Raw genomic sequence first — 26,329 nt, forward strand, 5'->3', positions numbered from 1 at the left:
GAAATTAAATATTTAGAAAAAGAGCTTGGCGGAATTAGGTCACCGTTCCTCTTCCAATTAAGGATTAGGTGGAATTACTAGAAAATTAGCATTTTATTTTGTGTTTTGTACATTGGAATACACAACTCTAAGAGATAATTTTTCAATAAGTGATTGTCTGAAATATTCGTTGTGTCTTTCAAGTGAGTTTTTGCAAAGCACAAGTAAAATTCCTGAGAATATAGCTAAATAATGAACTTCTTATTCAATGTCTTGTTAGCACCTAACTGCAGAATACCACAGCACAGCCAGCTCAAGCTCAAGTGCTTTGGTTTGCAATAGTTCTCCTATCTCAAAATAATTGCTTATCTAAATCTCCATCTTGGGACTTAAATATTCTAAGCCATCACTACAGTACAGTTGAATGAATGAATTAAATACGTTAACACATAGCATATCTAAAACACAAAGAAGCACAAGTTAGTGAGAAAGCAGTCCGAGAAGTCAAAATTGATGGTACAGGGCTCACACACAAAGCTTATAGATTGTATTCATACTATGTCCCAGGGATCACTCAGATTCTGCTTATTTGATCTTATACATGATTAAAATTAGTTTGATTATATATTCTTATTTCAAACTACACAGAATGAAGAGAGTAAAAACTATCAGGAGAAACAGGCTGCTATTGGTAGGCACACTGCTAACCAAGACCTCTGAAAGCTTTCAGTGCATGGCAGAGGAGGAAGGCATGAGAATACAGAACTACAGATACAGAGCTTGAATGGACTCTGTGTAGCACCAGTTAGTGATGGAGAAAAGGACTCTAAAAAACTCACTTGCTCTTTAGGGTATGATAATATGGACTTTTATAGTTCTAATAAGTCATAGAAATAATAATGAGCCTGATTTACCAAAAAAAAAAAAACAAACAAAAAACCCTTATGAAGTACATATTGTTACCTCACATAAATATTTGAAACCAAAATAATGTGTTTAGAGGGATTAAAATTCACCTTTACAAACAGTGCAATTATTTGGAAAATCTTAGTCTCTTGGAAGTTTAGATTGCCAAGGCTTGAATATACCACTTTTTTTTTTTAAGATTGATTTATTTATTTATACAAGCACTGGGTACAGTCAGAAGCGTGGGAGGGTGAGAGAATTCACCAGAGCCAGAGCGGGGAGCAGAGCAAGCAGAAGGACCAAAGTACACTGCTGAGGGGAGCAGGGGGCGGCAGGAGAGGTCTGCGCGCCATGTGGGACCCTCCTCCGGTGGCTGGGGAGCAGCCGGGGATCAAACCGGTGCTGCACAGGCTGCGGGCAGCTTGGCAACCCAGCGCTCAACCGCTGCGCCACTGGGAGGCCCAATATACCACTTTTTTTACTACTCTTTCTAATAGTGTGTTCTAGAAATGCATCTTATCTGATACATGAGCAAAATTTCTGTGACTTGAGTTCAAATTTGAGTTTTGCTGTGTAATGCACATTTATGTATTTAATTTCAGACTTTCTCTAATGTTAAATGGTAGTAGTAAGACTCACTGAACCTCAAAGTGTTGATATAATCATTAACATAAAATTATATATATGTGCTGTATATATAGTAAATATATATAACCTAAATTTAGAATGTCTTTAGTATGATTTGATCTCCGTTAAAGCTTTTACACACACATATGCATACATACACATATATAAACTCAATATATGTGTATGTATAAACTCAATTTTCACAGTGTATCTACTGATTGAATTCTCTATCAAGTAGGTATATTAATGCCACCCCCAGACTAGAGTTAAGGAAATTAAGTAATAGAACCATATTAACTTATTCAAAGTCACACCATTACATAGTAGCAGTACCAGGATTCAAGTTCATGTACTTTGGAAACAATGCTTGAGTTTTGAATCGCTATCAAATATATACATAAGGGTTACAAATAAAAATCATAGTGCCTGGAATAAATTGAGCTAAAAAATCGCTTCTTCTGACCTTCTCTTCCCTTTCCACAAAATGTATCAAAACACAGAACAATTTATTTTATTTTTCAAATCACTACTCTCTGATGATAGTGACTTCTCCTTCCTTATATCACAAAGCTATAAGTCCTTTTATTGATTGCCTGTACCATTGAACACATGTTAATTATGCAATTGCTATTTGCCAGACACCAAAGATGTAGAGCTGATTTGTGTGTTCTGGTCTTTGAGTTGCTTTGCCCTGGGGTTGGGGAACACTGCTTAGAAACATCAAGTTTTCCAGTCAACACTCCATCTTCGCAGAAGGAAAAGCAATTCCTCCATGGTTTTTATAGTTTTGCATGATAACACGATTACACGATTACTCAATCAACAAGAGGTTGAAACAGATTTTTTTTTTGAATGATTTTCAAATGTGTTCTTTATTTATTGCCTGCCTTAAACTACAGAGAAGCTGTCAGAATACATTATTATAGAATAAGGAACTGCTGTTTTAATTTTTTAATAATGTTTTTAAATATTTATATAAAATTTATTTATTTATACAAGAACTGGTATACAGTCAGAGGCATGGGAGGGTAAGAGAATTCACCAGAGACAAGGTGGGGAGCAGAACAGGCAGACAGACCTATGACACTGCTGAAGAGAGCAACGGGTGAGGCAGGAGAGGTCTGCTGCTCCATGTGGGTTTCTTCCTGGCCGTCCAGGAATCGAACCGTGCTGCAGAGGCTGTGGACAGCTTCACATCATGGCACTCAACCCGCTGTGCCATGGGGGAGGCCCAAGGAACTGCCATTTTTAAAGATTTATTTTTATTTATTTAGGCATACAAGAACTGGGGTATAAGCCAGTGGTGTGGGGGGTGAGCGGATTTGCCAGAGAGACAGTAGGGAACAGTGCAGGCAGATATACTGAAATACACTGCTGATGGGAGCAACGGGTGAGACAGGAGAGGTCTGCTATGCCTTGTGGGTAGCTCCCTGGAAGGGGATTGAACTCAGGCCACAATGGTGATAGCTCGATAGTGCTGAGACTTAACCACTGCACCAGCAGGGAGACCAAAATGAACTGCTTTAAAGAAAATGTTGGTTGAGCACCTAATGGGAAATATTGGGAAAGAAAGTTGAAAAAAAAGAAAAAAAAAACTTGATTTGTTTGGGGAGGTTCCTTGGTATGTTTGAAACAATGAAGAGGAGATGGGATGCTAATAAAAAGATTTTGGAAGGTGGTGTAATTGAATTGATATATTTTGCCAAATTTCTTGATGAATTTTTCAATTTATTAAGAAAGAATTTCTTAAGATTATATAGTCAAGTGATTGTGAAAGAAATTGCGTTTAAAAACAGAGGTGCATCATTGAGAACTATATTTAATCATTTAGCTCCTAAAATAAATGATAATATTTCAACATCTGTAGTTATGAAGCAAATTCAAATATATGACAGAACATTTGGAAAGAAGAGAAGGGAGGGGAGGGAAGGGGAGATGTGAGGGGCAGAAAAATGAAGGAAACACATGAGCAATTTGTGTTCATTTTCTTTCAGATTTTACTCTAAGTACATATGTTCTACCAAGTTCGATGTATAATAAAGATATGGCTTTGTCTTCTATTAATAGTTTTATACATTATAATGTATCTCATATGTAAAGTTCTATTTTAATGGTTGTATACTATTTTATTTATAGCTTATTTATTCATTTTAAAAACTGAATTACAAATATTTGCTAGGTACCATGTTACATAAATACAAAAATGAATGAAACTTGTTTTCGATCTCAAATATTTTATAGTTTCTTGAGGGGAGGAAAATAAGCATTTAAACAAAGAAGTACAATAGAATTTTACAGGTAAGATGGACTAGATTTACGTAGAAAGTAGTTTGGAAAACCAAAAAGAGAAAAGATCAACCATTTTGGGGGAGTTACAAAGTTACTTATTTAAAAATTGATTTTGAAGGAGGGTTACTAGTTTTTGAGGTTGATGTGCTCAGAAAGGAGCAGAGAAATTGAACTTTCAGGCAAAGGAAGGTACAAACAAGGAAATGTAATGCATGGCATGTGCATGGCACTGAAAAATCCATCCTCATAGAAGCTTCTGAGCTTCTATGAGCATAGGCATGATGATGAGGGCTGATGAAATCACTGAAAGTTTCAAAGCTGGCACAATTGCCTTTGTGTTTGAGGAGCACTTCCCTGGTATAAAAGTGGAAGAATGTCAAAGACAGGCACAACTAGAGGGAAACTGGTTAGTAAAATTATGATTAGATTGGCCTACAGAAGAAGAGGATGTAATCTACAGAGCTGACATGCTGCATTGACATGAAAGGAAGGTAGACAATTAAAGAGGAAGAGACATTAGTTGGTCTGTTCATGCTGGCTTGGAGTAGATGATTACATATCTTCTAACATTTTACATACAAATTTACAAATTTCCAAGGAAAATTCTCAGAAATTTGAATTACTGATTATAGCTGTTTTAAACCAACATTCACACAATAAAAATAATTGGGAAAAACTAACACTATTTCTATAATTTAAAATTGTATGTTCTGTAAATATCTTCTATAAGGCTTATAGTTTTATATAGGCTTCTTTAATTCTGTTGATTTAAGAAATTTTTGTTGTATTTTCTGACATTTCATATTTTTTGAGAATACTGATATATGGTAGGGAAAATCACTCTAAAAAGTGCCTTGGCCCTTTTATCTTTCCTCAGATTTCTGAGCTATCTATTCCATTAAAATGTTGTTGAGTAGTTGATTCATTTTTCTTAAAAGTATTTCAAGCATAAAAATGAAATATATGTTCTACATAAACAGTTAACACCCACAAGGTATAAATGGCAAGAAACCATCAATTCCTGTGCCTTCAGTATTCCTCTTAAAAACCATCACCTCCATTCCTTTTGATGCTTTTATTTTCTCTGTAGCCACCACCAATATTCCAAATAATATTGTTCTAGCTCGGTCCCTTAATTTTTTAACTTTGGAGTCTATATGTTCTTTCAATTCATGGGCACCAGTGCCATAATTATTACTTACATAGTTATTTTTGCACTTCTATATTACTTCTTTAACAGTATTAGACAATATTTAAAGTTTGCTATCTTTTATTTCATGAACCAAAGTTGTCCTGTAAATATTATCCTTTTTAGAATAAAGCACCTGCTGGACCTGTCCATAGGACTGTAATTGCATTTTTTTTTTATATCTCTGTTGCTTGAAAAATAATGTGTTTCAAGTATCAAATTCAAGTGAAATCACATTATTACTGCCCACCAATTGCACATTTTTCTACACCTCATTTTTATATCTTGACTTTATTGAACAACTTTTTTCTCCTGAAATTTCCAATTTCCTTGTTTTTTAATTGACTGAAGAAATGTGTCTTTATAATCTCATGGAGATCTTCCAGCACTTTTTTCATACAACTGTTTCAATGAAAAATATTTTCTTATTGAAAAAAATATTTGGAAGCTTTTGGTGCCCTATTTTTATTTGGACCAACTGCTTTTCATTTCTGTTATATAACTGATGTTCTGGGAATTGTTTTCATTCTAGAGGAGTTCCTTTTTTATTCTTGGAGCCTGTGTATAAGGGTTATATAGTAAACACATAGTGGTCTACATAATCGAAGCTATGATTTCTTTCTGGACTCTTTTATTTGTAACATATTGGCATTCTAGTTTGATAAATTCTGTTAAATTTCTACATTTTCTTTGTCTCTTTGCTGTGCTTCACACATCACAAAATTAGATTGTAGTGCTAGATTGAGTCTACAAATGTTTTGAAGATGTATAGATTTAAAAAAAACCTTAATAACAAATATTTAAAATAGGAGATTTCACATAAAAATCTGCATTTCTGGTGCCTCTTGAACAGGCTCTGTTAACCCTGAAAATGTACAGTAGCTGTCATGGAATTCCTCTGCACAGAGGTAGATAAATTGGACTTTTCCCAGAATGGCAGAGCTAAGTTTGAAATCTGTGTATTTTATCTGGGGCACACTCTCCTGCAGGTTTTGTGTTTTAGTGTGCAAACTGCTTCTTAACTATGCCAAGAATACCAAATGACTAATTTAGACTACTAAATGGCTATTTAGAATACCAAAACCCACAGGCAGCTTACCTCTAACTAGGCAGGTTTTTCTATTTCTTTTACTTTGTGGATTTCAAGTGCAACCCCAGCTACAGCAGTCTGAATTTTCAGAGACAAGAACAGGGAACTGTAACAGTTTGACATTGTCCCTCCATCACTTTTATTGCTGTCCCTTACCCTTGTCCCATTAGTTCACAGAGGCTTTTAAGATGATATACCTTTTCTCTTGTTTTGAAGTTATTTTCTAAGATTGGTTTTTGTTTCTTTGCTTGTTGTTTGATGCTTATTGTATTCTTGAGTCAGAAGAAATCCATCCCATTATAGTGTTTATCCTAGTCTCAGTCTCTGTTCATTTGGGTGCTCATTAAATCTCCTTGTCATAATACTAGCTGGAGGGCAACTTGATAGACTCTGTTTCTAGACCAATTTTCAGCATGAACAAGCATTTATCCTGTGGCTTCCTTAGCATTGAGGTATAATTTTCTCTTACTCCCATTGCCTGTATACTTTACTCTGATGTAATGGAATTTATAAGAAACTACTATCCCAGGGATGCCTAGTATCTAGGCTCCTCCTATTGCAATTCAGCTTCTTGTGACTTACAGATTTGAGATGAACCCTCTTGACATACAACCCTGCTGTGATAACTGCTCTTCCCCTTATTATTTTGTAGGAATCACAGTTTCCCAATAAATGTGAAAAAAAAAATCAAACAGAAAAGGAAGAATACACTGATCTCTTTAAAACAGTAGAATGATTGTCAAGCAAGTTTTGTTTTTAAAAGATGAAAATGGGTATCTGGGGTGGGATTGCATTAGTCATTCGATTTCATTTTCTTCCTTTAACCTAGTAGGTTTATTTCTTTTGAGGTGGATATTTCATTTTTATTTTTTGTCATAAAGTTCACTCTTTTAATGTGTATAATTTAGTGGGTTTTAGTACATTCACAAAATTGTGTATTAGTCATCACCATCTAACTGTAGAACATTTTTCAAATCCCCAAGAGAAACACTTTAAGAGGCACTCCACACCCCTCCCCCCCTTCAGCCCCCAACTACCTCTAATCTACTTTCTCCCTAAGTAGAATTACTTATTCTGGGCATTTCATGTAAATGAAAATATGTGGTGTTTTATATCTGTCATCTTTCACTTAGTGTAGTGTTCTCAATGTCCTCTGATGTAGTATATATCTGTATCAGTGTTTCACTCTTTTTTATGGCCAAGTAATATTCCAGTATTTTCATACATCATAAGACATTTTGTTCATCCATTCATCAGTTGACTGTTTTGAAATTGTGCTCACATTTTGGCTATTATGAGTGATGTTGCCATGAATATTTATATACAAGGTTTTTGTGTAGATGTGTGCTTTTAAATATCTTGGGCATATAGCTAGCAGTGGGATTGCCAGATCATATTCTAACTGTGTGTTTACACTTTTTGTTTGTTTGCTTCTTTGTTGGTTTTATTAAATTTTTGAGTGTTTGTTGTAGTAACGACATTGGTTTGAGATACTGTATGTGATTTGGAGGTATAGGAAAGGTAGAATATTTCAAATGAGTCAAATATATATCCCTATGGATATATAATTCAGTTAGTGAAAATCTTTTCTGATCTTATCCAGTAGTTGACTGCAAATATTTTTGGTTTCTTTGTCCTATTTTTGATATTACTGGTCCCCATATATATTTGTTTGCTATAAGATGGCAGATATTGTTTAAGTGCTATTTTTAAAAAGAATATCTGTCAAAATCTGTTGTGATCACTCATGAACTTCATATATAATCAAATAGGTGCTATGTGAAATATTAGTTTCATAATGCCCACAAATAAAACTGATTATATTTACTTCTAGTAATTTAATAGATTAAAAATATTTTGCTTAAGGGCCTCCCTGGTGGCGCAAGGGGTTAAGCAGAGCACTATGAAGCAATCTGCAGCACTGTAGCATGAGTTTGATCCCCAGCGGGCCAGGGAGCTACCTGCATGGCACAGCAGACCTCTCCTGTCTTGCTCGCTGCTTTCCTCAGCAGTGTTTTTCAGTCAGTCTGCTTGTTCTGCTCCCCACTCTGTCTCTGGTGAATCCTCTCAGCCCCTGCACCTCTGGCCTGTACCCCAGTTCTTGTATGCATAAATAAATAAATAAATAAATATTTGCTTAAAACCTATTAAATAAGCATCTTACAAAATAAAGAGACTAACTTTTCCCATCTTTTCTGCTTTGTATGTTTCCCTTTAGCCTGTTTCTTTACCACTGTTACATCAGAAGCTTTTCATGTCTAAGCTATTACTGATGAGATACTAGTTAAGTGTACAGGGCTTGGAAACAACAGGGATGAGTATGGGCTCTGAAATTAAGTAAGCATGGACCAATTACTAACCTTCTAAGCATTTGTTATCTCATTTGTAAAATGGAAACAATACTATTAATTTTGGCATAGGAGATGTGGATATTAATGAGGTAACATAAGAAATTTCTTAGGATTAAAACAGACACAAAATAAGCACCAATATGTACCAACCATTGTCATATTTATATTTTTCCTTTATTATTTCTTTGTATTTTTTTATTTTTATTTTTTAAAAGATTTAATTTATTTCTGCATACAAGTACAGGGTTACAGGCCAGAGGTGTGTGTGTGTAGGGTGGGGGGTGGGGCGGTGAGAGGATTCATCAGAGACAGAGTGGGGAACAGGCAGATTGACTGAAATACACTGCTGAGGGGAACAACGGGCAAGTCAGGAGAGGTCTGCTGCACCATGTGGGTAGCTCCCTGGCCAGGGATCAAAGTCGTGCTGCAGTGGCTACAGTTAGCTTCATAGTTTGTGTCTTAACCCCTTGTGCCACCAGGGAGGCCCTCTTTGGTATATTTTTAGTTCAGAATAAACTTCTCAGCAGTTTCAGAATATCCCATTGCTTCCTTCATTCATTTCTGTGATATGATTGATATTTTCATATTTAATTATATAATGTGTATAGAGCTTATTGCATCAAATATGTAGAAGTTAGGATTGTAATTACCACCCCCATCTTCTAAATAGTTTTGAAATACTTTATTGAATACTATTCTATCATGATGATATGTTAATTTAATTAAATATTAAGTTCTTAAAAAATAATAACATCTGTGTGATCTAATTATTCTGAGCTATTGAAATGCCTGTTCTTTCCTCAGGGTCAAAATCTTTCAATTTTGGTAGCTTTATAATGTGTTTGGTTACTTAATAAAACAAATCAATTTAGTATTACTTACAGATATGGATTCTGTACTTACAGAAGGTAGGTTCTTGGTCTGATCTAGAATAACTCTTACATTAGGTTGAATTGCTTGGAATAAGGATGATTAATCCAAGAAGCCTCATCTTAGATGGAGTCTTAAAAAGGAATACAAAATGTCAACTATTCAAGCTTGGCATAAAATCACAATTAGCTGTGAGAAAGGAAAATATTTAAGAAAGAGGAGATCCATTGCTAAGAATCAGAGGTATACCAGAATAAATTATAAGAGTCAAAGAGAATAGCTTACTATAATTTGTTGTACCTTTAAATATGAGAGTATGTAGCTGTTAAAACTAAGAAAACCTGACATTGCCTCCACTATGCTGCTTCTTTTTAAGGAGGTCTTTTATATTTTTACTTGTTCATTTTTTCCAGTTGAATTTTAGAATCTCAGCTTCCACATTATTAGATGAATGACATCCCTTAGTCTAACCTAACCTTCTCTAACTTGCTGTGTTCTTGATGAGGTGGATATTACAAAGTCTACCTGCAGGTATATTTACATATATAAAAACCACAAATCCTGGGCAGTGGGCACATTAAAAACAAAACAAGCCTTCCAATGTGTAGTAGGTTATCTTTTTACTTTTACTTCTTATTCTTTTGTAACTAGATAAATGCATCTGAATCTAAAACCAAAGGGTATGAATAACCAGATTTGTGAAAAAGAAAGAAATAAGAATGTTTTCTTTCTCAGTTCTTTATTTTGGGATTACATCCTTTGTTCTCTGCTATAGCCACTCTTATTGCCAAATAAAAGTGCCCAAATCCCAACCCATTCTGTTGCCATTGGGTGACAGTCCCACATTGTTTGCTAACCCTTGGAAAACATTTGGTTCCCATGCTTAAACTTATGAATGAATAATTGACTAAGGGCTTTTCTTTGACAACACATCTTTCACAAATGTCAAAGCTATAAAACAGAATCTAAGAAACTGCTCTAAATGTCAGGAGCCTTAGGTCCTGGTTACTTCATCTTTAGGGCCTCATCCTTTGAGTTCTCTCGCTTGGCTTTTTCTGTGGTTCATGGGTCAGCTGAACCACTTTTAGGCAGTGTAGCAAAGAGCCATAAGAGAGAAACTGGCTTGTCCACTGGTTATGGTATCCCAGTTTTCACAGCATAATTTCATTAAAAATAACCAAACAGGGCCTCCCCTGTGGTGCAGCGGGTTGAGTGCCATGTTGTCAAGCTGTCCGCAGCCTTTGCAGTGCGGGTTCAAATCCCAGCCAGCCAGGGAGAAACCCACATGGTGTGGCAGACCTCCCCTGCCTCACCCACTGCTCCCCTCAGCAGTGTCTTCAGTCCGTCTGCCTGTTCCTCTCCCTGCTCTGTCTCTGGTGAATTCTCTCACCCTCCCATGCCTCTGACTGTACCCAAGTTCCTGTATAAATACATAAATTTTTAAAGTGCAGCGCTGTGAAGCTTTCCACTGCCTCTGCAGCATGGGTTCGAACCCCAGTCAGCCAGGGAGAAACCCACCTGGTGTGGCAGACCTCTCCTGCCTTGCCCGCTGCTCACCTTAGCAGTGTCTTCAGTCCGTCTGCCTGTTCCGCTCCCTGCTCTGTCTCTGGTGAATTCTCTCACCCTCCTGTGCCTCTGACTGTACCCCAGTTCTTATATAAATAAATAAATCTTTAAAAAAATAACCAAACAGTAATTTTACCTTTAGCAAAGTTCTTAAAGGCAACATCTATCTGCATAAACCATAGGCAAAGAACTGTTAGGCCGTGTGGCCTCACACTATTTTTCTGACGAGTCCTGTGTTTTTCCTGTTGTTGACAGTGATGGTATTGAAGTTACTGAACGTAGCTTGGAAGGCAGGGTTTTATAGAAAATTACTGTATTTATTGGTCATAATGAATAAATATTCAACCTGTCAGTTGAGTCCTGGCCCATGTGAAATTGAACTGCAGAAAATAGGTGCATGGCTGTAGCTTTCATTTTAACAACTTCAGGGCTGACTTAAGACCCACCATGTTCTACTCATTTCAAGTACAAGTGCTTTGATGCAGAACACATGCCAGTGCACCACTTCTCTCTGTTTGGAAAACAATGTTACATAGCATATTTTATAAATAGATTAGAATGGTTACCAATATGTAAGAAACGCTGCTATTCATGTGTTCATGATTTTTCTAATAGAAGCTTAGAACTGTGCCAAATCAACACACCAAATGCTTTACCAACTGCTAAAGGGGAGTGACGCTGTCTCATTCTGGATCTTTCAGTTTACAATCCTAGTCTGAATTTCGCCTTTTAAAGTGGTATTCAGGGTTACTGTGACTATACTTTCTGATCCAAGAATCATTGAACATGATCGGATGGGAAATTAGTGGACAAAGATAAACTTTCATTGATATGGACTGTTGTTATAAGTGGAAACTGTGTTGTCATTTTCATTCTGCATCTCAGTTTCTCCATGTACACTATGGAGAGGGTAATGCCATTTTCATTACCTTAATGAAGTGTTTACCAGATTAACCAGTTTATTACCAATGACAAGTGAGAAATAACTTCATAGGCAAAATCATTGAAAATGACTAATAATGAACAAATGTCAGAAAATACATAATCAAAATGATCTAACAATTTAGGAAAAAATACTAACAATCTATTGATTTGATCACTGATAAAATTGATCATGATGTTGAAGTAGTTCCATATGTTATCCTCACTGAAGATTGAATCATTGGATCATGTTGTGAAAAATATGTATTTTTGGAGTTAATTTAATATCAGAAAACATTGGAATTTTGTTGGAAGTTGTTTCTTTTTATGACGTTTATAATGTAAACTCATTTTTATAGCAAAGGTAGTTTTCTAATATATTGCATTCTAACAGAGCATACATCTGGTAAAATACTGGGATATGGAGATATTTATGAAATTATGTATTTTTAAAAACACATGTACATTTTATTTTCATGCATCTTAGATATTATTTTGTTTCTACTGTAGGAAAAACATTTTTCCTTTATTCAAACACCTTAATATTTTTTGAGTACCTACTATGTGCAACATCCACATGTTAAATGCTTCTCACTTACTCCATTTGATCTGAATGAACAATAATTTCAACATGTTTACAAGTGAAAAGACATGGACAAACGTGTCTAATTGTGCCTTTTCAAAATGCAATGGGGCAGTAATATATTTGAGTTCTGAGCTAATCAATCACCTTAGAACACAAGGCGAATTTTGATTAGACTCATGTTTAGAATCCTCTTTCGAAATTTGCAAGCTTTACTATATATTGGAATTCCAAATATCATGCTGTTCTTCCTACCTTTGTTCTTCTGCACTGATAGTTTTTAAAATGAAAGCCCTAATCTGTATTATATAGGATCATTAATTTCTGCATTTTACACTTGAGCAACAGCACTCTGATTATCTGCTGCAATGAAAAGTAAGCAGCCCTGCTTTTGCAGACTTAATTACCTACTGCAGGGCCTTTCTTTTACGCGTTACCACAAACAGTCTGGAAATGGGGTCAAAAGCATGATTAGAAACCAAATTAGCCACTGAATCCAGAAAACAAACATGGAAACAGATCCAATAAGCCACTCTGATACAAAAATCAGTCTCCTATCACACCTGGGATTATCCAGAAAGTCTCTTCATTTCGTTGACTATATGAAAAAAGCCATGTAGCAAACTCTGTCCAATGACATTTCTGTCAGAGAAAATAAAATGAACTTAATAATAAATGATTGATCAATGTTATGTGGGGATCAGAGTCAGTCTAAGTAACAGGGTATTTTAAAAAATTTGATGTATACATAATATTATGCTAGAAAAATGACCACATAGTTTTAAAAAATCAATCCTCAGATTTCAGTTTGCCAGTATCATAAAGTAGGAAATTTGGTTTATAAGCTATTTTATAGTAGTTTAAAAATAATTACTCTTGAGTTCTTTATATATCTGTCCTTTATTTGAGAATTTCATTATATCCCATTCTATGAGTGTTTTCTAAGGTACTATCAATTGATATGTCAAATCCTATCCATAGTGTTTTTCTTTAGTAACACCCAGGTTTTAAACACAACACTAAAGTGTCAAGAGAATTTGGAGGCATTTTCTAGCTACATATAAGAGATGCTGCCTAGATTGAGATCTTCCTTTTCAGGAGTTTAATGGGCAGTAATAGAATTTTATACCATAAATTAAATGCTGATCAATTTATATTAACAGGGATAATAGTGTTTACTTACAATATTGATAGGTACAGTAACATGATGATCTAATTTAAAAGATTGTGGAACAAGATGACTATTGTTTGAAAATATTCATGAAAGGCAACAGGGAAATAAAATGATAAAATATTTAAGGAACATACAGGGAAATGAGTCAATAAAAACCACAGTTAACATTAAGAGATCATTCAGTTCCATTTGGAATTTGCTTACTTGAATATATTGCACACAATTAAATGCAACTACTCATGGTAGCTAAAGCTTCAAATATCTAATCTAATCCCATTTTATTTATAGGATGAATATTTTGAAAGACAGTAGATGAACAAGATTTATTTACCAGTAAACAGGCTTGGCTAAATAATCTGGCTATATTAAAAGTCACTGTATATTTCAGGTGACTATATTCTTGTAACTTACAAACAAGAGACCCCACAATCACAGCTTTATAAAAGTTTTCTATAAATACTTTTTTCACTGCAAAAAGATGAGGCAAACGCCTGTTTCTTTCAGAAAGCTATTCTATCTCCAAATGTATTTCCATTTTACTTGTATTTTATCTGTTCTCTTTAATCTAGTCACAACCAGAGATGAAAAAGCTTACATATAATAAATAAAGATACCACTTCTTCTTAACCAAAGTGAAGGAAATGTTTGAACAATTATGTAGTGACTATTTGGGAAATATACTGAATAGACAGAATGAGCTAGGTCACAAATCTTTTTCCTTTAATCAAAGTTCTTTCATTCTATTTCTTTTGGGATGTATGTATAGGGTTAGGGGAAGGTTCTTTCAGCCCGCATTGTCCAATAATTTGATGGATGCTTCCATTTGTGACTACAGCCTTGACTAAAGTGAAGACTGAAAGATCACTGAATTAGTTTTGAAACAACCTTAGAGATGGCCTACTATTTCCTGACTTTTCAGAGGATATCAGTAAAATGTAATGTCCAGGTATTATTGAACTGAGGACATTTTTCAAGGAGAAAATGATCTCATTGTTACCAGCTCATTTTTCTAGAGTTATTTTCTCTCATCAAGGGACCATTGTCCATTGAGTATAATTTTGGAGCAAAAGAGCCTTACAGCCTGTCCATGTTGAACACATCTCTGCTACCTGCCTACTCTTATTTTGAGGAATTCTGTCACAAGAATTCAACCAGTTGATCAATATTTATTGTCTGCCAAGGCCATTTGTACTTGGACAATATAAAAGAACTAACAGACCTCAAAAAGCTTACAGTCCAGTTGAAAAGACTTAAAAAATAGCAACATTCACAACATGAAACACATTGTATAGAAGTGAGCTATGCACCTTTTTTAAGCTTTGGAGCGAAACAGTTGTGAATTAGATTAACCCTTTCCTTATATGACACATGAGACCTTACATGAATGAGAGGTTTTTTGAGACTCAGTCTTCCCACCTATAAAATGAAAATATAATTGTCCAATTATCCCATTCAAATAGATCTTGTGAATATTAAAAATATTGCATGTCTAGCACCTGGCATATAACATGTGCCAAGTACATATTTGCTAGTTGTGACTATGATTGGTTATTTCTAGTAATGCTGTGCATAACACATTGTATATAACACACACACGTGTTCTAGCAGATATATATGGTGGTTAGGCAGACAGTCATGAGGAAGATAACAGAGTAACTGCAGAATCCTAAACAAGTGGTGATGAAGGGAGGTGACTGTTGAAAACAAGAAGTGAGATTTAGTAGAAAATATGAAAATGACTCAGAACAACTTAGAGTGTTTTGGGTATAGATTCAAAGAGAATTAAAATACAAAATAAGTGTTATCCAACAATGTAAAATTCAAAATGCCTGTCATTCATTTTAAATATTACTAGCCATACAAAGAAGCAAGAAAACATGGCCCGTAATTAAGAAAATAATTAATCCATTAAAACCTCTCCAGGACAGACAATTTCTATAATTAGTAAGATTCTAAATATTATTTAGATTAAAATAGATATTGTATTTCTAAATACAGCAGGTGATAATTAGGAAACATTTTTAAGCAATATAACAAAATATAATCAATATTTTAAATACGTCAAGAAAAATCTAATCCATCTAAGGAACACAGAATGAAAATTGACACTGTAATATAGTGAGATCTTTTTCTGATGATACTGAGCCAGTTAAAATTACATATGTAACAAGCATTGTTCATTTCAGTTGGATTATATAGCATATTATATGATCATAGTCTAGAGTAGTGAAATATTCCTAAATAGAACATTATTCATAAAAGAAAAACTCAACAAATTATATTAAATTAAAATTAATACTGTTTTCAAAAGAGACTAAGAAAGCAAATCATAAAGTCGAAGATATTTTCTTACATATAGCTAATAAGAGGTTCATATCCAAGATATATAAATAATCCTTTTCAAGTTATTAATACAAAGATTGCACAATACAATAATATGCAAAAGATTTTAAACTAGCACTGCACAAAAGACTCTCCAAATGGCCAATTAATATATGAAAATTTCTCAAATATATTAGTCATCAGGAAATAAAAATTAAACTACAATGAGATATCACCACACACTTAACCACAATAACTAAAATTAGGAAGATGACACTAGAAGTTGGTGAAGATGTGGAACAATTGTCCTCATACATGGTAGTGGGGATATGAACTAATATATAAACTTTGGAAGACCTTTTGAAATTATCAATTAAAGCTTAACTTACACATTGATCGGAACTCAGAAAATCCAATTCATATTAAAAAAAGTGAGTGAATTCATACAGTGGAATAGTCAAAGTAATGAATGGATGAGTTGCTGCCATATGCAACAACGTGGTTGGATCTCACAAACATAATATTGAGTAAATGAAGCCAGGCAGAAAATATATGCCATGAGCTGTCAATTAAATGACGCTCCAAACAAATAAAAGTAAATTATAATGTACGAGAAAAAGAAATTATTAATGAAGTGTGGGAAAAGAACCATCTTAAGAGAAATCAAAGAAACAGTACTGAGTGTCCATCTGGGGCTAAGAATGATGTCCACTCATTCCAGTCAGGCAGGAAAAACTAATGATCCACAGCAAATTGGATAGAATACTGAGAAGGACTTTGCTTGGGTAGTAGGCAATGATTAACCTTAGACTGGTACCATTATTGATTTGACTACTGGAATCAGAAAGGCAAGAGTCAAAAAAGATACGATTGTTTCCAAGAAATAACAGCAACCCAAAGTAAAACCCAAGAAATGTCATAAGATAGACAGTATTACTAAAACTCAACAATGGAAAATTATAACTTCTAGCATCCCATTAAAGATTATCAGTCATGCAAAAATTCAGAAAACATCACCAATAATAAGGAGAATGATCAGTGAATCAAAACTATCCAGAACGGACACATATGTTCAAAAAGGCCGACAATTACATTAAGAGTTATTATGATTATATTCCATATGTTCAAAGTGTTATGTAGAAAATGGAATATATAAGAAATATTGATGAAGTGATGAAAATTATAATATCTTAGATGAGAATAACACTGGGAGAAGTTAACTGCAGAATAGATACTGCAGGAGAAATGATTCATGAACTTGAAAACAAAGCAATAAGAAACTAACCAAATGAAACACAGAGTAGAAAAGAAGTTTTAGAATATGAAAAATAATATCAATGGGTTTTTTTTAAGATTTATTTATTTGTTTGTTTGTTTGTTTATTTATACAAGCACTGGGTACAGTCAGAAGCGTGGGAGGGTGAGAGAATTCACCAGAGCCAGAGCCGGGAGTAGAGCAGGCAGAAGGACCGTAGCACACTGCTGAGGGGAGCAGTGGGTCTGCGCACTATGCGGGACACTCCTCTGGTGGCCGGGGAGCAGCCGGGAATAGAACCGGTGTCACAGAGGCTGCGGACAGCTTTGCAACACAGCGCTCAACCGCTACACCACCAGGGAGGCCCAATATCAATGGGTTTTAGAACAACTTCAAGGAATCTAATATATGTATAGTTGGAGTCTCTAAAGGGAGAGATGGAAAATAATATTGGAAGGATAAAGGACTAAAAATTTTCTAAATTTGAAAAGTATAATCCCAATACTTAAATGAGTTTAAAGCACAGGAAAGAAAGAATACTGCATCAAGAAAATTTAAGGAACAACCAGAGAAAAATAAATATTACAGAGGGAGGAATAAACACAAGGACACTTTCTTTTTTGGAACCAATGGAAATGAGAAGACAGAAAATGGAGCAAAATCTTTTTTTTTTTTTTAAAGATTTATTTATTTATTTATACAAGCACTGGCTACAGTCAGAAGCATGGAAGGGTGAAAGAACTCACCAGAGCCAGAGTGGGGGACGGAACAGGCAGAATGACGAAATACACTGCCGAGGGGAGCAGCGGGCGCAGCAGGAGAGGTCTGTGGTGCCATGTGGGACCCTCGACGGCGGCGGGGGATCAAACCAGCACTGCAGAAGCTGCTCAACTGCTGCACCACCAGGGAGGCCCGCAAAATCTTTTAAGTATTGAAAGAATAAAACTGTTATCTTACAAACCATATACATATTTATATGAATACATTGAAACATATACACTGTTTCCAAGCAAATAACAGCAATTCAGAATAAAACCCAAGAAAAGTCGTAAGATAGGCAGTATTACTAACACCCAACAATTGAAAATTATAATTTCTAGCATCCCATTAAAGATTATCAGCCATGAAAAAATGTCTGATAAAATTTGGTTGAGATAAATCTCACATAAAATAAAATTCAGCATTTTAACCATTTTAAAGTGTGCAATTTAATGGTTTTTAGTATATTCATAATATTATGTGACCATCACCACTATTTAATTCCAAAATTTTTCCATCAACATAAATGTCAGAGTAGTAATCAATAAATTAGAAGAGTAAAACAGTAGAGAAAATAAATGAAGTCAGAAGCTAGTTATTTGAGAAGATCAATAAAACTGATAATTTTTTGTCAGATGAATTAGACAGGAGAGAGAGAAAGAGGGAGGAGAAGCTGTAATATCAGATCAGGCATGGAGAAGTGATATAATTGAGATTCTACTGGTAGAAGGATAGTAAGGGAATGTTACACATACTTAATGCCTATAATAGGACAAGATATAAAATCACTTTGTTGCTGGTAATGAAAAATTAGAAGTAGATAATCTCAGTAGATTTATATTTAATAAATAAATTATTTTGTTTGAAACATTTCAACAAAGAAATGTTAGACTGGGAGGGGGTTGGCTGGTAAATTACTCAACTTTTGCAGAAGAAATCTTATCAATCCTATGAAGTCTCTTCTATAAAATTAAAAGGAAGTAAATACCAACTCACTAGACCACTAACCTGCATTATCCTGTTTCCAAAACCAGTAAAGACATTTTTAAAAAGATAAGTAAAGGCCAATATTCCTCGTGAACATATTTTAAAAAATTTAAAATTATTTCTAACAAATAAAATTCAACAATAAATAAAAAGAATACATCATGATCATCTGGGGATGATCCTTGGAAAGCAAGTTTGGATTTACATATGAAAATCAGTCAGTCTTTACAATGAGAAATGAACAATATAATTCTTTAAATGTGTGTTGAAAATTCATTAAAATAATCTACATCTGTCCCTAGTAAAACTTGTATTAAACTAAGAATACAGGAAACTTTCTCAAACTGATAAAAAAAAAAAAACAACCTGAGGTCAACATTAGACTTAATGTGAAGGCCTCAGTGATTTCCCCCTGAGATGAAGAACACGATAAAGATGTCTACTCTCATCATTTCTATTCAACACTGCACATTCTAGCCAGTGCAGTCAAGAATAGTAAATAAATGCATCTTGATTGCATTGAAATAAAACTGCATTTATTGGCAGAAAACATCATTGTCTATGCAGAAAATCCAACACTGTAAAAATAGCTAACAGATCTAGTAGTAAGTTTAGCAAGGTTGCAGGATATAAGATCAGTGTATAAAAAAACAATTGTTTTATGTAAGAGTAATAAAAAATAGAAATTAAACATTTTAAAATATCATTTGTAATAGTTTTTAAAATATGAATGCTTGGGAATATACCTAACAGAATTTGTACAAATATGTACATTCATTGAAAACTAAAGTATTACTGAGGAAAAAAAGACCTAAGTAATAGAGAAATGTATATCTATGTGACATTGATCAAAAGACTCAATAATGTTAAGATATCAATTCTCCCCAAATTGATCTTTGAGTTCAATGCAATTCACATCAAATTCAAGTGCAGAGAGAAAATTCTTATTCTAAAAGTTATATGAAAGTGAAAACCACCTAAAATAGTCAAAACAACTTCCAAAAAGAAGAAAAATTGGAGGGCTTATACTACTTGATCTCAAACTTACAAATCTACAATGTAGTATAGACACAATAATAGACAAGCAGATGAACAAAACAGAATAGAACATCTATGGACATACCCGTGCCTGTAGAAATGAGTTTTTTTAAACAAAGGTTCAAAGCCAGTTCAGTGAAGAATGGATCTTTTCCAAAAATACGATGCAATTAGATTTTCTCAAGCAAAAAATTAGTTTCATACATATTTCACACCATTATACACTAGTTAATACAAAATGAATCATAGACCTATATGTTAAAAACTAAGCATATAAGACTTGTGGAGTAAAATAAGAGAAAACATGTGATCTTGAGATGAACAAATTTTCTTGTATAGACCACCAAGAATATATTGATAAATTGAATTTAGTCAGAATTAAAAACTTCTTTGAAAAACCATTAAGGGATGAAAAAAAAAGCCACTGACCATAAGAATATTGTAGATAAGTATGCTAATGAATTATATATTATGGATTAAAGAATTTAATATAGGAAATAACAAATCTAGAATAACACATAAACAATAAATTCCTGACATCTATGTTGGCAATGATTTTCTGAATTTGACACCAAAAGCAAATGCAACAATGGCAAAAAAATTAACAAGTGGTGGAGGACTGTGGGCACTTAGGTGGTGGGAAAACTATGGTGACTGCAACTGAGGTGAGAAATTCTGTGTTGTGAAAAAATAAGCAAGAATGTTTTTAAAATAAATACAACAATGTTTTTAAAATAAATAGTTTGAACTGTATCAAACTAAAAAAGTTTCTGCACTGCAAAGGGAATCATGAACAAAGTAAAAGAGCAACCTACCAAATGGTTGAAAATATTTGCAAATGGTATATCTGATAAGGGGTTAATATCCAAAATATATAAAGAAACTGTACTACTGTACAGTTCAATATCAAAGAGAAAAACAATATGATTAAGAAATAATGAATAAAGAAAATATAAAACTATAAAATACACAAGAAAAATTCTCAGAATTCTAGAATTTCACTTCTTATTGAAAGAGATAATCAAATATTGAAAACAATTAGTGAAACACATGCATGTAATTAATTGTCAAGACATAATGTGGTAAAAAATCTGTGTAATTGAAATTAAAAAGGAAAACCTTAAAGGTTGAAGAGTAGGGAAATTGGTCTTATAAAGAGTGAAAAATACAGTGGTAATATATTTCTTAATTACAACACTAGAAGTTAAGAGAGTGAGGAAAGCCATACCAACTCTAAAGGAAATATAATATAAAACACATATAATAATATAAAACACAGTGGAACTACATAATTATGGACCCTACCAAACTACTAAATATGATTAAGGAACAATTAGACATTTTAGATATATAATGTCTTAAAAAATATTTCCCACAAGCTCTCAGGAAATTACTAGAGCAAGAGCTATGGCATGAGAAAACAAATTAAAGAAAAGTGAGACACCAGGTCCAGAAAAGAAAGAATCCCACAAGAATGGAAGGAAATTCCTATAATGACTGTAGTGAAGTCTAAACAGTCAAACCCAAATAAAAAAAGAGGGTGGAAAACTCCAGTAAGCATGAGGTCATTATTTGATAAATTAAGAAATAAAGATATAAATTATATTATTTAAAATTATATTATTATATAGAGATGTATAATTTATAATTATAAATATATGTGTTACATTATTTAGAATTATGGCAGTAAATACCAAAAGATGCAGCTAAAAGTGTAGAAAAGAATTGCCTTGATTGTGTGAGAGTTTGGAAAAGTACAGGAATAGATGCTAATTTTCATTGTAAGACTCATGATAATTTATGAGGTTTAAAAATATTTCCTGTGTTACTTTTGTACACACACAGATTAATGTTAAAATCCACATAGCCTAATAACATCTATGTTCCATCAGTGAAATATATTTTAACAGGGAAATATTTAGTCACAGTACTGTGTTAACAGGTACCTGTATACATTTGAATCATACTTTTGATTTGCACTTCAGTTACCAGGGGACATTTCAGAGTGTGTACACAGTTCCAATATACATGAGTTTTCATTAACATGATACCAGGTAAATCAGGCTTCCTATACAAGTTGAATAAATCCCATTTGGAAATTGATCTTTACTATTATTTAATTAGTATCCTAGGAGAATTTGTTGTTTTATTCAATCTCAGTGAAAAGCAACTTCACAAATTTCACTTGGAAATACATTCCTTTATGAATATACAGATCTTAGAAAATAAACCATGTCATATGCATTTTGGGAGATACTGCTAAAAGAGTCCTGCCTTGTCACACACCATAATATATGTCCTTGAGGAATCTTCAGCTTATAGTCCTCTGTGAAAATGGGGTATTTGGAAGTGCATTGATGTGTGAAAATCAATTAAAAACACAACTAAAGTTTTAGGATTTTGTCTAATTTGGTTCTAGTCTTAGATGAGGGTTCAGGTCAGTTCTTACTTTATCCCTATCAATTCATCCATCAGAAATTATAATTACCTTTTTTCTAGTTTTTAATTACTTTCACCAATAATCTGTATAATATTCAAGATGGTTTAAATTATATTATCCAAAAGAAATGTTTAATTCAGAGTGATTCGTCTGTAGAGTTGATAAGTACATTGTTTTCCCTACAGGGTAGAGGCATTTGTTCAGGATAAAGAGTTTTAACTTAAGCGACAGAGTAAATCGGTCCTACATAATATGAAAGTACAAAAAAAAGAGAAATCTCATTAAATAGAGCATGTATGAATGTGAAGAAATTGATACACTGAATATAGATAAGTTTTAAAATTACATTATTATATAATGTGTAAACACATTACATAATATAAATGCAGTCACAAGTCTATAATTCCTTTCTAATTTTTAAATCAACTTTAATGAAGATTAATTTAAGAATAGAGATGAAAAATTTCTTTCATGTGTATACAACTCTGTTACCATTACTGTAGTTGGGATATGGAACACATTTTACCCTCAAAATTTACCTTGTGACAATTTGGAATTAACCACACTCCCTCCGCACTTCCAGCAAACACTCTTCTACTTTCTATCACTGTAGATTAGTTTGACTGATCTAGAATCTCAATAAACTGAATCATATATTATGTACTCTTTGATTTTGACTCCTTTTGTTATAATAATGCTTTTGAAACTAATCTGTGTTGGTGTATTTATCAATAGTTTGCTCCCTTTTATTGCTGAACAGTTTTCTGTTGTTGACAGACATTTGTGCTCCTCTGAATATTGGCTGTCAAAAATAGCATTGCATTGTGCATCTGTGTACTGATCTTTTTCAAGGCAAATGTTTTTCTTTTTATTTCTGTTAGATACCTATATTGCTTCTTCACCTTTTGGCTAAGATCAAGTGTAGATACCTATAAGTAATATTGCTCCTTAATTTGGTAAATGAATATTTCACTTTCTAAGACACTCCTATTTGTTTCAAAAATGGGTGCACCATTTTTTTGATAAGTAAAGAAGAAATTTAATAATAACATATGTACATTCTGTGTACATGGGAAAGCCCCAGCATGAGTAACACACTCAGATAGCTTTTCCATAAGCTAAGACCTATAATTCTGGGGCCTTAGAGAAAGGGAAGACTAGTAGGGAAGTTACCAGGGAAGCAAAGTATAAATAAAAATAGGCAGATTAAGGTCTGCCTTCATCTTCACCACTGAAAAGAGATAAGATTAGGTTTTCTGGGAGAGACTCACTACAGATAGAAATTTACATTTAAATATCAAAATTGCATGTACCCAGACTTCAGAAAACCTCTCAAAAAGCAAGCTTTTGCCAAAATAATATATTTTGAGGTGGTAGATTTTTGTTTCCCTGTATTCCCACCCTTAGAACTTCTCAAGAAATTCCACAATTGAGAAGTTGATTTATTCAACTATTTTATAGAAATTGTCTCTTAGTCCTGAAAACAGAGCAGTCCTATAAAGGAGCAGTGGCCACTTTCTGGAGGCCATCCAGCAGGTGGGTCCCAACATAAGTCTGTTCTGTGGAAGTAATAAGGGACATTTCTATGAAAACAAAAGAAAGTGGGGCCTCCCTGGTGGCGCAGCGGTTGACCGCTGGGTTGCGAAGCTGCCCACAGCCTCTGCAGCGCCAGTTCCATCCAAGGCTGCCAGGTGAGGGTCCACATTGCACGCAGACCTCTCCTGCTGTGCCCATTGCTCCCCTCAGCAGTGTACATCGTCATGCTGCCTGTTCTGTTCCCTGCTCTGGTGAATTCTTTCACCCTCCCATGCTTCTGACTGTACCTAGTGCTTGTATAAATAAATAAATAAATCTTAAAAAAAAAAAGTGGTTAAACATGAAAGTAAACCACAATCCAATCTAGATTCCTAATAGAAGCCAGTACAGGGACTACACCTGAGGGTAGAAATCAAATACTGTACATTTAAGCATAATCACAAAGGTGATCTCTCTGAAGTTGATATTAAGTTCTCTATTTGCAGTTTGCTTGATTTTTAATTAACTCGAGTGAAAAATCTAGAAATGCGTGTTTAGAAATTCACAATCAAATATTAGAAAAATTCAGGATCCAATACAGTTCACAGGTAAAAAGCAACTAACCTCAAAATGATTAAGATGACTTAGAATATGAAGTCCAGTTAAAGGCATAATACTGAAATGTGTTTGTCTCTCTTCATTCACTCCAATTATACAAAAAAAAAACAGTAAAATCAATACATTTGCTAATTAAGTTAGCCCCAATAAACGTGGCCAAGTTTTGCATAAGCACAGAACAAACAAATACAACCATATGGATTTTTGAAATTTTGTTGCTTTGCTGGAACTTTTTATTTTTTAAAAGATTTATTTATTTGTGTATACAAGAGCTGGGGTGCAGGCCAGAAATGTGGAGGGCGAGAGGATTTACCAGAGACAGAGTGGGGAGCAGAACAGGCAGATGTACTGAAATACACTGCTGAGGGAAGCAGTAGAGTGAGACAGGAGAGGTCTGCTGCGCTGTGTGGGTAGCTCCCTGGCCAGGGATCGAACTCGTGCTGCAGTGGCTGCAGATAGCTTCATAGTGCTGTGTCTTAACACTTTGAATCACAAGGGAGGCCCTGCTGGAACTTTTCATAAGAAATCTCAGCTTGAGCTTTTAACAGCCTCTCAGGTCACTCAGGCCATGCCAATTTTTCACCAGACTTCACCTACAATACCTGTATCTTCAAATAAATTCCTTTGTTCTTGAGGTCTCTAAAACTTCCTTGGGTTTCAGGTCTGCCAAAGGGTGACTTTCCCTACACTTTTCCTGTAGATTTTGAATTCTGTGAGCAAGGTATCAAGCTGTCTTTCCATTGTTGGCTTTGAGATCAACCTGTAGTCCTGAAAATGGTCTGATCTTAAATATGGATTCCAATCAAAACTAAATAGTGTAGACATGTGCCCAGTGATATACTGTAGAGAGTTTATTGCCTGTACATATATTATTGCTATGAGAAATAATTGCACTTACTAAGTTTTCATATGCTGAGAATACTGGAGAGAGAAAAGCAAATGTTTCACTTTTGCTCACAGAAATTTAACTTAACACTGCTGGAGGTTATAATAATAATAAAAAAAGGTAAAAAGTTTTCTTAAGCCTACAAAACAAGCAAAACATACAGCTATAATATCTCAAACAAAAGTTCTACGTACTCCATTCAAGTTTCAAGAAAAACAAACAAAAAACCAACAATATTTCAAATAAAGGGTTCTCAGGGGCCTCCCTGGTGGCCTAGGGCGAAAGTCTCAGCTCTATCACCTCTAAGGCCTGAGTTCGATCCAGGGCCAGGGAGCTAACCCACATATGGCATAACAGATCTCTCCTGACTTGCCTGTTGCTCCCCTCAGCAGTGTATTTCAGTAAACCTAGCCTGTTCTGCTCCCCACTCTGTCTCTGGTGAATCCTCTCACCCCCGCATCTCTGGCCAGTTATTCTACACAAAAATAACTAAATATTTTTTTTTTAAAAATAAGTTTTCAGTACTCCAGTCTCACATGGGAAATATTAAACATTTGTTAGCAATTTTTATGTTTCCAGGTTTCTTTCACAAGCTCTGCAATTTTTTAATCCTAAATTTTATGATAAGCGTATATTTCATTTTTAAAATTTCTTTTCCTGTGAGTTACTCTGCATACAAAGCAACTTCTATAAATGGCTAAAGATTATAAAATGACATGCATGTCTGCTTTTGAGTCTTGTCCTGAGTTCTTTAGCACGTGGCTAAGTCACAACTCTAGACTCTGTTTTCCCCTTGGAGTTGCCATGTAACAAAACATAGAGAATTGATGTGGGGAGTGGGAAGGAGAACATTGTAAGATTTTTTTTCACGTAAGTACTTGTGGCTTCCTGCTTATTCAAGTGATTTGGATGAATTAATCAGTTTCTATAAATTTACCAGCCAATTTAATCTAACATCTGTTTT

Source organism: Talpa europaea (assembly GCF_964194135.1).
Source record: "Talpa europaea genome assembly, chromosome: 3".
Taxonomy (NCBI): Eukaryota; Metazoa; Chordata; class Mammalia; order Eulipotyphla; family Talpidae; genus Talpa; species Talpa europaea.